The sequence below is a fragment of the Elgaria multicarinata genome, chromosome 10, assembly GCF_023053635.1.
Source record: "Elgaria multicarinata webbii isolate HBS135686 ecotype San Diego chromosome 10, rElgMul1.1.pri, whole genome shotgun sequence".
NCBI classification, from domain to species: Eukaryota; Metazoa; Chordata; class Lepidosauria; order Squamata; family Anguidae; genus Elgaria; species Elgaria multicarinata.
The window spans coordinates 20,885,727-20,899,293 of NC_086180.1; positions in this window are offsets into that span (position 1 = coordinate 20,885,727).

Below are 13,567 nucleotides of genomic sequence, written 5' to 3' on the forward strand. Positions count from 1 at the left end.
TAGCAATAACATTCACAAGGTAAAAATTAGTTACTCTAGCCGTAGTCTTAAAAAATGAGCTGAAATTGTTATATTGCATGCATTCTCATCTTTTGCCTTCCTGGGATTAGGTTCATATACTTATTTGTCCCTGTACTATTTCAGCTAGGTTGAAGCTATAGTTTTTTTCCTGCTTTCGTGCTTTTACAATGCTAATTTTTAAGCAGTTTATTAAATCAAAGTGAGTTTTTTCCCAGATCAATGTATTCCTATGAGCCTTTGATAATTGGAATAATTACTTTTCCCCATTTCTGCTTGCTTGTGCTATTTAAGAGGATTTGGCTGTACGTAGAGGGATTAAAAATGGGACTTATTGAAGCCTTGTTTTTCCCCCACTCACTATAAAATATAAGAATTTCCCACTGTTACATAGCTTTCACCCACACCTCCCCATTCCTGGCTGCACTTCATCAAACTACAATTCCCAGGATTCATTCGGGGAAGCCATGACCATTAAAGCTTGGCATATGTTTGACATATTGCCTCTAATTCCCGAGTTTTCATCAGGGAAGAAGAACCTCAGGCTGAGGGGCCAAATCAAGCCCTCCCAGGGTTGGAATTCGGCCCTCTGAGGTTCTTTAGAAGGCCACATCACTGTTCCTGGGCCTCACTTCCTTTTCTCTAACTACCAATGTTTCTGGAGCTTCCCACTTTTGTGCAGTTTCTTCCCATTCTAAAAGACTGAAATGCCTTTCCTAAGGCCTTAGCTAGACCTACCTGAAAGTCTGGAACAGAGGAGGGGAGATCTCATGTTGAGATTAACGTGATATCCCTCCTCCATTTACACGTAAGGTGCGACAACCTCAGGAAGAGAGGCGTCGCGCCCACTATTTTTTTATTTTTAAAAGGAGACGGAGTGCATGAACACTCGTGTGCAGAGGTAAGGTGTCTTTTTTAAAAAAATATTAACTACTTTTCCCCGCTCCCCCACCCTAACCCCAATGGGCGCTGTGCTCCTGAGGAGCGCTTCACTTTGTGCGCGGCTCCCGGCTCTGCACAAGTAATCGCGTGGAGCCAGGTAAACCTGTGGAAATGGTCCACGCGCTCCACGGTCTCGGGCTCAGCTGAAGACTGTGGAAAAAGTAGGCCCAAAGGGGAGGGCTGTATCCCAGGGCAAGGGAGGGATGAACCCTCCCGGATCCCCTGTGCATCATGTGGATGCACAGGGACGATCCTGGGGTTTGCCCCAGGATAAAGGTCTAGCTAAGGCCTAAGGCTTGGTTCCCAGAAGAAAGGCCTTTAAGCTAAAATATGGTGGCATTTTTTAAAGAAATATTATTATTGGCCCTACCCCTTTTTTTGCCTTTGGTTCCCCTTACTACTGGAATTCTGCAAAATGGAATTCACCTCTCAGAATTTCAGCTACCTTCAGTATTACATGGTGCTAGAGGGGGAGGTCAGGGTGACCAAACGTCCGGATTCGGCCGGACAAGACAGGAAATCCCGCCCCCAAATGGCGTCCGGCGGGAGATTTCAAATTCCCCCCAAATGCCCGGGAAAATCGGGGCCCTGGCCCAGCCCTGCATCCCCCAGGGACGCTCTCCCCTTCTGCTCTATGGTGGGACAAGCGCACCAGCACAGAGCAGAAGGGCGGCGGCGCTGGGAGGAAGGAACTGGGAAGCCCGTCCCTTCCCCTCCACACCCGCCCGGTAACCCTTTGTTCTCCTTCAATCAACCCCCATCTGAGATTAAGGCAGCAAAGGCTTCCAGGTTAAAGAGGGCGTGGTGGTGGTGGATTCCAAGGAGTGGGGCTCTCACACTCTCTCTCTCACACGTGCGCGCGCACACACACACACACACAGGCGCTCTCTCTCCCTCGCTCTCTTTCAAGGAGGTGCAGCAGGGATGTTCAGATCTCCATCCAGCGCCCGTTAAAGGCATACAGCAGGAGAGTAACGCGCGCGCACACACTCTCTCTCTCACACACACATTCACCATACATTGGGGGTGTGCAGCCAACAGCCACCCTCCACTACAGCCAGCGTGTATGTGTGTTTGTGTGAAAGCAGGAGGCGCGCGCGCACGCACTCCTGGGAGAGAAGGACTGCTGGACGTGAGGAGGTAAACAAACAATAAGAGCGCCCCGTGTGCGCAGCTCTCCTGCCTGTGTCCTGGGCTCGCCCCCCCCCCCCCCCGCGCTATATCATCCACCTGTTCAAAATCTTGGAAAGGGTGAATTTCCAGCTCCTTCCCCGCAGCCCAGGGACGCTCTCCCTTTCTGCTCTATGGTGAAGAGATTCCCACCCCCCACCCCCCAAAAACAAATATTAGCTTCAGAAGAGGGATTTTCTTCAGGCTAAATAAGGAACGGGCTAAATAACCCCACCACACCAGCTCTGATACTGATAATTACCAGTCTCCTCTCTCCATCTGGTATTATTTCCATTTAAAAAAATTTCACTTTAAATGCAAAGCCACATTTAGTCACGTCTGGTTTGGCTCATAAAAGAAAATGCAAGGTGAGATTGTTTCTGGAAGCACTTAGGGCTCTTTTGTTCTGTTTGATTTCTATATAGCTCCTTCAATACAAAGATTACCAGGGTGTTTACTGTAAAACATATGTTATATTAATTATTATTACTAATATTATTATTGGTCATCTTTCAGGGCAGAAGCCCAATTAAAACAACAACATAAAACAACAAATTAGTCAGCTGAGTAAAAGCAGTAATAAAACTAGATAATAAAACACCTCAGACAGTAAAAGCTCAGAAAAATAAGATCTTTACCTGGTGCTGGAAAGATATTAATGTAGGTGTCAGGCAATTGTCTTGGGGAGGGTGTGGATTTTTTCCATGCTGGGTGAGTGTGTAGGGATGTGTGGATTTTAATTTTTATCACCTTTCATAGAATCATAGAATAGCAGAGTTGGAAGGGGCCATCTAGTCCAACCCCCTGCTCAATGCAAGAATCCACCCTAAAGCATCCCTGACAGATGGTTTGATGAGCCCTTTGATGAGGCTCATCAAACCATCTCCCTTTGATGAGCATATGTGAGCTGTGTATTGCTGTTGTTATTTTACCTTGAGTGTGTGTGTGAATGAATTTTTATTTTTGACTTAAGGCTTATCTACACCAAGCAGGATATTCCACTATGAAAGCGGTATATAACATGCAGGATGTACACTGCTGCATTATAGTGGTATTGAAGTGCACTGACAACTGTTGGGGCCCATTGACATGTACCATATACTGCTTTCATAACCGCTTTTATAATGTAATATCCTGCTTGGCATAGATGTGTCATGGGCCCCAACAGTTGTCAGTGCACTTCAGTACCACTATAAAGCAGTAGTGTGGCTCCTGCCTTTTATACACCACTTCCATAGTGTTATATCCTGCTTGGTGTAGATGAGCCCTATGTCTTTGAGATTATGGTTATTTCACAGTATGGCTTTCTTTTTATTGTACTAGATTTTTCTGCTTCATTTGTTAATATGAATTTTCTGCTTCATTTGTTAATAATGCTCCTTCTCTTGCTGGTGATGGTGATAATGGATGCTGATTCTAATAATAATGCTCCTCCTTCAGTTGCTGGTGATGATGATAATGGATACTGATTCTAATATTAATAATGCTCCTTCTCTTGCTGGTGATGATTGCTGGTGGTAGTTGTTTATTATGTTATAAAAATAAAGAAATGGTTTTATATAAGTGTTAATTCTTTTTTTAGTATTTCATATATTATTATAGTACTTGTGTGCCTTTGGCACTCATTGGTTGCTATCATTTAGTTTTTGTGAACCACCCAGAGAGCTTCGGCTAATGGGCAGTATAAAAATGTAATAAATAAATAAACGACCGAGGCCATGCCCCCTTGGGGGCCGGACATGTTGAGTTGGCTCCGCCTTGGGGTGGGCATGTTGGGGTGGCCACGCCTCCTGAGGGCGGCCATTTTGTCCTCCTTTTTGGTTTCCAAAATATGGTCACCCTAGGGGAGGTAGTCACGTCAGCTGAGCCTTTTCTGTAGCAGCACCCACCCTCTGGAGAACCCTCCCTCATGCAGTTTGGGAGGTGGAAAATATAACATCTTTCAAATGCCTCCTGAAAACACATCATGTTAGATAAGCCTTCCCTGGATTGTAACTTTTCCTCATTTTATATGACATTAAATATATGTATATCTATATTGGGCAGTATGAATATGTTATAAATAATAAAGATAATAAATAGTAGGGGTTGGCAAATAAATCTGTAGATTACAGGTTGCTAAGTTTAATGGATTCTCCTCTGTTTCCTCACAAGTCACTTGCACAGGAACAGCTTTCTTCTTTGTGGGGATTAGGACATAGTACGTATTGTAAATGAAATCCTTACTGTAGTTATGAATAGCAATTCTCTAGGGAGAAATGCCTTGGTAACCAGAGGACCTTGGGGGAATGAGAATAAACGTGTAGGCAGTTTGAATACAATTAGGCCTTAAAATGGAAATGATCTGTGCCATGTGGGACCATGAATATTCAAGGGGGAAAGACTATACAGAGAGAAGTCTTTTTGGCACAACGGTGGTTTCAGAATGTTCAGTGGTTTCAGAAATAGCATTAATCTTCTGCAGACAAATGGTAGAAAATTGGAACAGCTAGTTGCTTAATGATAACTTATATAGGCCTGCTGTTACTTTTGCTATGGAACAAGAGCACTAATAATAATTAAAGAACTGATAGTTGCAACCATTTTCAATGGAGTACATAATGATGCTTTGTGAATACATATTTGGAGGCTTTAGATACTATACAATTAATCACAAATCAAGTTTGATTCCTTTAGTCACTTTGACCACATGTTTTATGGACCATGCAATTTCATAAAATGGATCATGGGTTGCTAGGCAGGAGGTCAAAGTGAGAAAAGCTGCAAAGAGATATTAGAAATATAGAGCACAAAAAAAATTACAAAGAATATATGTTACTTTCATCATATCTTTCTTTGGAACACCATCTATTGTCCGAACTTCTGTGTTTCCTCTTTCTATATCACAAATCCTGTTTCACCAACTCTTGCTTTCATTACCAATCATCAAGGTCAATTTTAATATTGTATTTTTGTATAGAACATAAGAATGTAAGAAAATAAGAAGAGCCATGATGGATCAGAACAGTCTTCCTGACTGTTAGAGCAGTACAACAATGGAACCAGTTACCTAGGGAGGTTGTGGGCTCTCCCACACTAGAGGCCTTCAAGAGGCAGCTGGACAACCATCTGTCAGGGATGCTTTAGGGTGGATTCCTGCATTGAGCAGGGGGTTGGACTCGATGGCCTTGTAGGCCCCTTCCAACTCTGCTATTCTATGATTCTATGAAGGGTCCATCTAGTCCAGCATCCCAATGATATAGACCCTAATAATATAGGATGGAGTGCAAATGTTTTAATAAATGAAATAAATATATTCTGTTCACACAGTGGTCAACCAGCTGTTGACCAGGAACCCACAAGCCGAACATCAGTGCAACAGCATCCTCCCACCCAGGTTCCTCAGCAACTGGCACACATACCTCTGCTACTGGAGGTAGCACATAGCTATCTGGACTAGGAGAGAGGCACATTATAGAAGTCAGATAGCTAAACAGATAGATAGTAGCAGAAAAGTCGGGATGTACCTTTTTGACTCCACCAAGTAACTAGCCAGTGAATTTTCAAAGTTTGGCAGGCCAGGTGAAACTTCAATATAATTTATTAGGTAAGAGTTACATCACCACAACACATTAATCGAGCTAATGGCTTTGCCTTTTCAACTTCAGAAGATCTCTATGAGTCACTTTGGAGACAGCTTTTCTCTGCTGTTTTTCTCCACTTCCCTTAAGCTGTGCTTCCTTTCCTGAGACCTGAGTAACCTGTTTGTCCCAGGGAATTTATTCTGGACCAGAATTTTCCCATTAGTCAGTTCAGGGGCTTCCTAGTAAGGGTTCACTCAAAACTGGAGATGCTGCCATCCCTTCTTTCTTCAGGACAGCTATCAGACACTGCTTCTTTCTCCTTCCCTTTCCTCTCCTTAGAGCAGGCGTGGGCACCTGTGGCCTTCCAGATGTTTTGACCTAGAATTCCCATAATCCAACACCATTGGCTACGGTGGCTTTGGCTGATGGGTGTTGTAGGGCAAAACTTTTAGTGGATCACAAGTTACATACATAGAGAATAGATAGAAAGATATTTCATACGATGTAGAAATCTGAAATTTGGAAGCCATGTAGCCCAAGGTAATCAGAATGATCAGAAATGGAATATTTATTCTTCTCTTCCTCTAAAGAAGTGACATGAAGAAATAATGTCACATTATTTACAGGACACCCAAACATCTGAAACTTGGCCTATACATACTCTAAGACAACCAGATTGCCAGCAACCTCTGAAAATGGGACAGTTTTATAAGAATAAACTACAAGGCATGGAGTTTACTTCACACTGGATTCTGGCATTCCAGCATACATTTGCCTGAGGAATTCAATTTATCTTTGTGAATTCTGATATGAACTAACTTGATTGGCACCTCCTGGGCTAATTTGAAGATAGGAACTTAGTTATCCACTGGCTTTCACACTTCCCAGCTTGACAGAAATATCAAAGCTGTGTGTTTTGAAAGAAAATATGTTTAGCAATACATACTTTGGGAACAATACATATTTGAATGTGAATTATTGCTTTTAAAATTCACAGAACAATGCAGAAACAGATGGGAACAGAGTGTAGTGAATGCACCTGAAAGGGTCACTGACTGATTCATCCATTGCTACTATGACACAGAGCTGAAAACAACAGCACAAAGCATAAAATATGCCTTAGTAGTCCCATTGCTCCTTTGCACTCTGGGATTTGCTTCCCTTGGTATATACATAGGAAAAAGGTATTGACTTACCTAGCCATCACAGGTATAAATACTTTAGCCTAATTTGCTGTAGCTGCTGTTTGAGAACAATTTAAAGGAAGTTAAGTGTAATTAGGTTTCCCTGAAATCGATGTGATTTAAGATCTTAATTGGGTGCTTGTGTCCCATTGATTTGAATGGACCTACTTTTTTCTGGGTTATTCCTATCATCCTTTTGTGGAGCCAACAGAAAGACCATAATTTCTCAATTCAACACAAAAGCAAAAATCACAATGTTTCAAATAAGATTGAGAGAGGAACGGAATGCCAACACATCAAAATGACTAAGCTACAGCTGCCTAGTTCTGTGGTTTGCAATCTGTCACAGAGTGGGAGCTTATTCACACAAGCTTTTGTGGCCATGAATTCAAGATGCAAGACAATCAAAAACATACTCAAGGAGGTTTCATTGCATTTTGTCTGCCACTTCCTCTCAAAATTTCCCATCACGCCACCATTTTAGCACTACCTCTCACAATCTCTTGAGACTAGGGGCAGAACGTCTGCAAATAAATAAATAAACACTGTTTCAGTTCATAAGGTTTTTTCAACTGTTCAAATTTACAATGGAAAGTGGGGACTTGTGAAAAAAAAAAGTCTCACAATAACTCAGCAGTTTTGAAGGCTGCTAACTAGCTATTTCAGATGCTCAGCATCCTTTTTAACTGTGCAGTCAACCAGGATCTTAAGAACGTATGTGCAGTTCTTTAAAGGACAGCGAGAGGTCTGGAAACTAGAAGCCAGATTTAGATTTTACTGCTGCTGGAGGCAAAATTTGCTGAGACACCAAAGGAAGTACAAAGACAATCGATAGAATAGGTTCTGTCATTAAGTCAATGTAACAAGACATTTGTGGCATCGGATTATAGAAGACATTGCCATCTCACGAGCTCCTTTGTGCAGTCAGTATAAAAAGTTCAAACCTATTTTCCTCTTCCAATAATGTACCAAGTACCTATGGTTTCCAAATCATACACATTTGTATCTTTGGCTATAATATCCTCCATTAACAAATATCAGGAAGAAGAGCAGCTAAACTTAATCTTGATTGGATTAGTAATACATTCTGAAAGCTAATGAGATTGATTGTGGAGCAGAATAAAACTTTATACAGGAAACTATTTTGTTGGCACATTCACATACTATTTAGCTGTACAAAGCATTTTGTAATGGATATGGTCCACCTTCCTCAGCCTGCCTTACAATTATTATAGGTTCTTTCTTCAAATGTTCTTGTTGAATTTTCCTCCAAAATTCAGGCACTTTCTGGGTGTTTACTGAGTACTCTCAGGGAACATCTACACCAAGCAGGATATTCCACTATGAAAGCAGTATATAAAAGACAGGAGCCGCACTACTGCTTTAGAGCAGTATTGAAGTGCACTGAAAACTGTTGGGGCCCATTGACACATACCACATACCGCTTTCATAGTGCTATATCCTGCTTGGTGTGGCTCCTGCCTTTTATATACCGCTTTCATAGTGCTATATCCTGCTTGGTGTAGATTAGCCCTCAGAAAAACTCAGTCAGTTGGCCTTGACCACAGCCCACCCCACTCATACCACCTTTCTCTGGTAGAGAGGAGGGTAACTAGCAGGTGAGGCTGCAGCAGCCACACTATTGCTTTTTAGCGATGTACATCAATATGTACATTGATGGTGCTATATAAATTAATAATAATAATAATAATAATAATAATAATAATAATAGCGGTATTGAAGGGTACTGACAACTGTTGGGGCTCATCTACACCAAGCAGGATATTCCACTATGCAAGTGGTATGAAAGCGATATATAAAAGGCAGGAGCCACACAACTGCTTTAGAAAAGTATTGAAGTGTACTGACAACTGTTGAGGCCCATTGACACATACCATATACTACTTTCATACCACTACATCCTGCTTGGTGTGGCTCCTGCCTTTTATATACCGCTTTCATAGTGCAATATCCTGCTTGGTATAGATGAGATACCGCTTTCATACCACTTTCATAGTGTAATATTCTGCTTGGTGTAGATTAGACCTAAGTTACAAACAGCTAAACTCAACTGTGAGGTAAAGTTTGGAGAATTTCAGTGTGGTCAAGCATCCATGGTTCTTTCATCCCTACATTTCTACTGAGCATGCTTAAATATTTCCATTGCTACCAGGATGCATCAGAAATCAAGTTTGCTTCAATGCTTAATGGATTGGGCTGGGAGACTCTGGAAAGTCCAGTTTCCAAACTTCCCAATGGCATTGGCCACAGAGCATTATTTGTTGCCCAGCCAAGAACAACAACAAAAAATACTTTGTGATAAATTGACAAGAACACAAGCAATTAAGGGCAAAGCAAGTTAAATTAATGCAAATCAATAATGTGTTAGTACATTAATCAATGGGGTGGGGTGGGGTGGGGTGGGGGAGTTCAATATTCAAAGAGTGTAAAAAAGATTTCATGATTTTAACAGTTATATAAGCCATAATAGAATGCAAATAAGAACACCAGACATTTAAATGTGAAGCATGGATATTTTAATTAAATATAGCTACAATTAAATTTACAGTGACTGTCCAAAATCTACTGAGCATTGAAATCCATACATGAATATCCATTTTTAATGCTGTTGGTAATACACAAGCTGCTAATATATATGCTTAATATGTAACTACTGGTTTGCTTGAGCATTCACAAAATTTGCATGGGGTTGTTGATATTCAGGAATAAATATTCTCCCTAATTAAAAGTATATATGGAATCCCAAATCCAGTCTTGTGCTAAACTGCAATGTAAATATAAATTTGGCTTAATGATGTACTGTATTGAAAGAAAGGAGTGGGGATTAACTATCTTTAACTGTGTAACTACTAGTGCTATGCTGAAACCCAACCTGTCCTTTAACAACCCCTTTGCCTCCCTGCAAAAGAGGCAGTTGTCTTTCTGCCTCTTTCATTGGGATGTTGAACATTTTGGAGAAGTTTCCCTGGGTGCAGGGCTTCAACGTGGCTGAGGGGGTTGTATGTGCACTTTCTTTTATCATTTCCCCTCCCACCCCACCCCATTCTGCTTGAGCGTCTTGAACACCCCCTAGGGACTTAGCCAGGGCTCCCACTCTTGGTGCTTTCCAGTGCTGCCTGCTCAGTGCCTGAAAACTAAGAGAGGACTCCTCCTCCTCCTCCTATTCCTCCTCCTCCTTCGCAACAAAGCAAAACCGAAATGCCCCTCTCAGCTTTCAGGCATGGAGCAGGCAGCAGGAATGGGAATTCTCACTCCTTCCCATAACTTTTGGGTGCAGTTTATTTTTGTCCCTCCCATCCCATGAATGTGCATAGTGAACTTGACTTTTTGCTGTATTCTAGTTCTGCCTTGAAATGGCTGACTTATGGCTCATCTACACCAAGCAGAGTATTGTACTATGAAAGCGGTATATAAAAGGCAGGAGGCCCTTGGCAACAAGGGATAGGGCCTTTTCGGTGGTGGCCGCCAGACTGTGGAATGATCTCCCTGATGAGGCTCGCCTGGCGCCAAAGCTGCTATCCTTCCGGTGCCAGGTTGACTTTCCTCTTTGCCCAGGCATATGGTGGCACATCCTAATTACCCACATGTTTATTTTTTAATCGGTTTTTAATGCTTTATGTGTGTATGTTCTGTGTTTTAGAGTTTTAAATTTTGTATACTTGTTTTTACTTCAATTTTAGAATTTCTGTAAACCGCCCAGAGAGCCCTGGCTATGGGAGCGGTATATAAGTTTAATAAAATAAATAAATAAATAAATAATACACCAAGCAGGATATAGTGGTATGAAAAAACAGTATATGGTATGCGTCAGTGGGTCACAATAGTTGTCAGTGCACTTCAATACTGCTATAAAGCAGTAGTGTGGCTCCTGCTTTTTATATACCGCTTTCATAGTGGAATATCCTGCTTGGTGTAGAGGTGCCCTTACAATATAGTTATAAAAACCAGGACTTAGAATCTAGAAGCTCTGAAATGATGAGGAGGCATACTATAGACATTAGTCAAATATGGGCATAGCCTCTTTATCTAGTTCCCTTTGGAGGCACTTGGACCTACTTTATTGTAGCTCAGGGCTCCATGTATGACCTTTTTGATAAAATCAGTGTGTCATTGGTTAAAAATGATAGTGAACAGCAGTCTATCAGGCTAATTGGAGGTGCTGTATAAGAAGGGAATACTAGAGGCATTAAGACAAGTGCTAATAATAACTCTCTGGAGTGCCCTCATTGAAATCCCTCAACTCCTGACAACTCTTTCAAGGGCAGTGGATTGCTGTATTTTGTAACTCAGGCTGGAGAAAAGTAGGGAAATTCACAGATTCAGGACATGCCACTAGCACCTGAAAGGTGTCTTCATCACTCAGGCATTCTGGGTCATTTGCTCATGTGGATTCTTGTCTATTAAGAATTTCCAGACATGAAGCTTTGCAAGATGCCAATAGGGACAGGCAGATCTGTTCATTTTGTTTTCACCCACATTCAGATTAATAAAATTTCAAGTTCTTTCTCTCATGAATACAAAGAACTCATAGAATGAGATATAAGTATGATCCATGCCTGCAAACCCCCTACCACCCAAGTGATTCCAAAAAAGGAGGGGAACCACTGAGCATAATTGTGTAAGATCCCAGAGGGGAAGTATCTCCCAGGATGTAAAAGGTATCATTTCAATTGGACCTTAGCTGCTGGGATAGAGCCTTAAAGCGGAAAGAAAAATTGCTCCTGAAAGTTCTCAAATTTCTCCTTTTTATATTTTAATAACATTCTCCAGATGAATGTGGAATGCTTGAACGTTCTCCCAATAGGCTTCAAATGTTTGCCTTCTAGGCTCAGCAGCTGATGATACTTGTTTTCAATATTTGATATCTGATAGTGGTATTAATCTGCATTTGCATTGCACAAGAATATCAGTAGTGGTAGGCAGTCTTTCTTCTATTGAGAAACTCCCAATAAGCTTCCAAACAACCCAGGGTTCCCCAGAAGGAAATTGCTGGTATATCTTACTTGTCAGTATCATCCTATGTGCCATTTATCTACATGGTATATGGTATGTCAAACAGTTTGGGGTGTTTAAAGTACATTACATACCTTGTCCTCATAATCCTTACAACAATCTTGTTAGGTACGTCAGTAGTATTCATATGCAGATCGTGCCAGAGACTCAGATATGGGTGAATGACACCTAGGCCTTAGCTAGATGAGAGGTTATCCTGGGCTGATACCCGGGATCGCCCCTGTGCATCCAGATGACGCACAGGGGATCCCGGGCTCAGGCAGGGGTAACCCTCCCTTGCTCCAAGATAATGGGCACCACTTTTGGCCCGGTATTTCCCGCAGTCTCGGGCTGAGCCTGAGACTGCGAGCATGTAGACCGTTCCGCTGCTTTCCCGGCTAGCACAATTACTCATGAGTAGCTGGGAGAAGCCACGGACAGGGCGCAGTGCTCCTCAGGAGCGCTGCGGCCATCAGGGCTAGGGTGAGGGGAGCGGGGAAAGCAATTAAATTTTAAAAAGCCACTTACCTGAGCGCATGAGCGTTTGTGCGCATCGCCTCTTTAAGAAAAAAATAGCAGACATGACAGGGTCCTTTCTTGACCTCATTACACCTGACGTGTAGACTACGTCAAGAGCCCAGAATAGTTGCATCGTGGGCTCTCCCCTCCAGATTATCAGGTAGGTCTAGCAAAGGCCCTAGTAAGTCTGTGGTAGGGCAAGCTTTGAATTCAAGACTTTCTGATTATATCTAAGGATATCCATCGCGGGAAAATTGGACCTTTTTCAGGGTCACTGGATTTCTCCAGCACCTTGCAGCTTGGCTTGCATTTGTGATCCAAGTGGTGGCCTTTTCCCTGAAATCTGGGAACTTTTCTCAACGCCCCTCATCATTCGCAATTTGCACAAGCTTTGTCGGCAATTTTCATAATTTGTGCAAATTTTAGTTGCAATTTTCATAATTTGTGCAAACTTTGGCTGTAATTCGTGCAAATCACGGCCTTAATTTGCAGAATTTGCACAAATTACTACTGGAAGTTGTGCAAATTGCGATGTATGGGGAAAAAACTAAAACAAAACCCAGAAAATCCATGAGCTGGCCCATCTCAATGCCATCAAGTCTGGCCAGCTTACAGGGAAGTGAGCCAAAGTCCAGGAGGGAGGAGCTGCAGAAAGCTGGGCAAACTCCAACCTCCTTGATAGATTCCTCTGACATCCCTCGTTGCCACCCCCCTCTTTTAGCCAGCACAGCATTCTAGCACACAATCTAAATTTCTTCCCAATATATATGATATCTACATAGGTATTATGTATTATTAAGTTCAAAGATTTATAGCCTGCCTTCATATGATCCACAAGTTGGCTTAAAAGATTGAAGTAATAGGGGGGAAATCACTGTCTGCCTGTGCCCCACCCCCACAGATACATTCACTATGTGTGCGGAATGTCCTCTGACTAATGGGTCTGGTGGGGTGTCCTTCAACACTCCAAGGGCAATTGACAGTTGGAGCAGAAGCTGTTCCTTCTCTGGTCAATGGATGGGCATAGGCTGCTCTTCTGCTTGCTGTGATATTCTTTTTGGGAGGCAGGATAGGTTGAAGGTCATCGTGGACCATAGTCCTCTGCCTGATGCATAGGGTCAATGTGTGTTTCCCTCCAGCTCTGTAGTCCTAGGACAG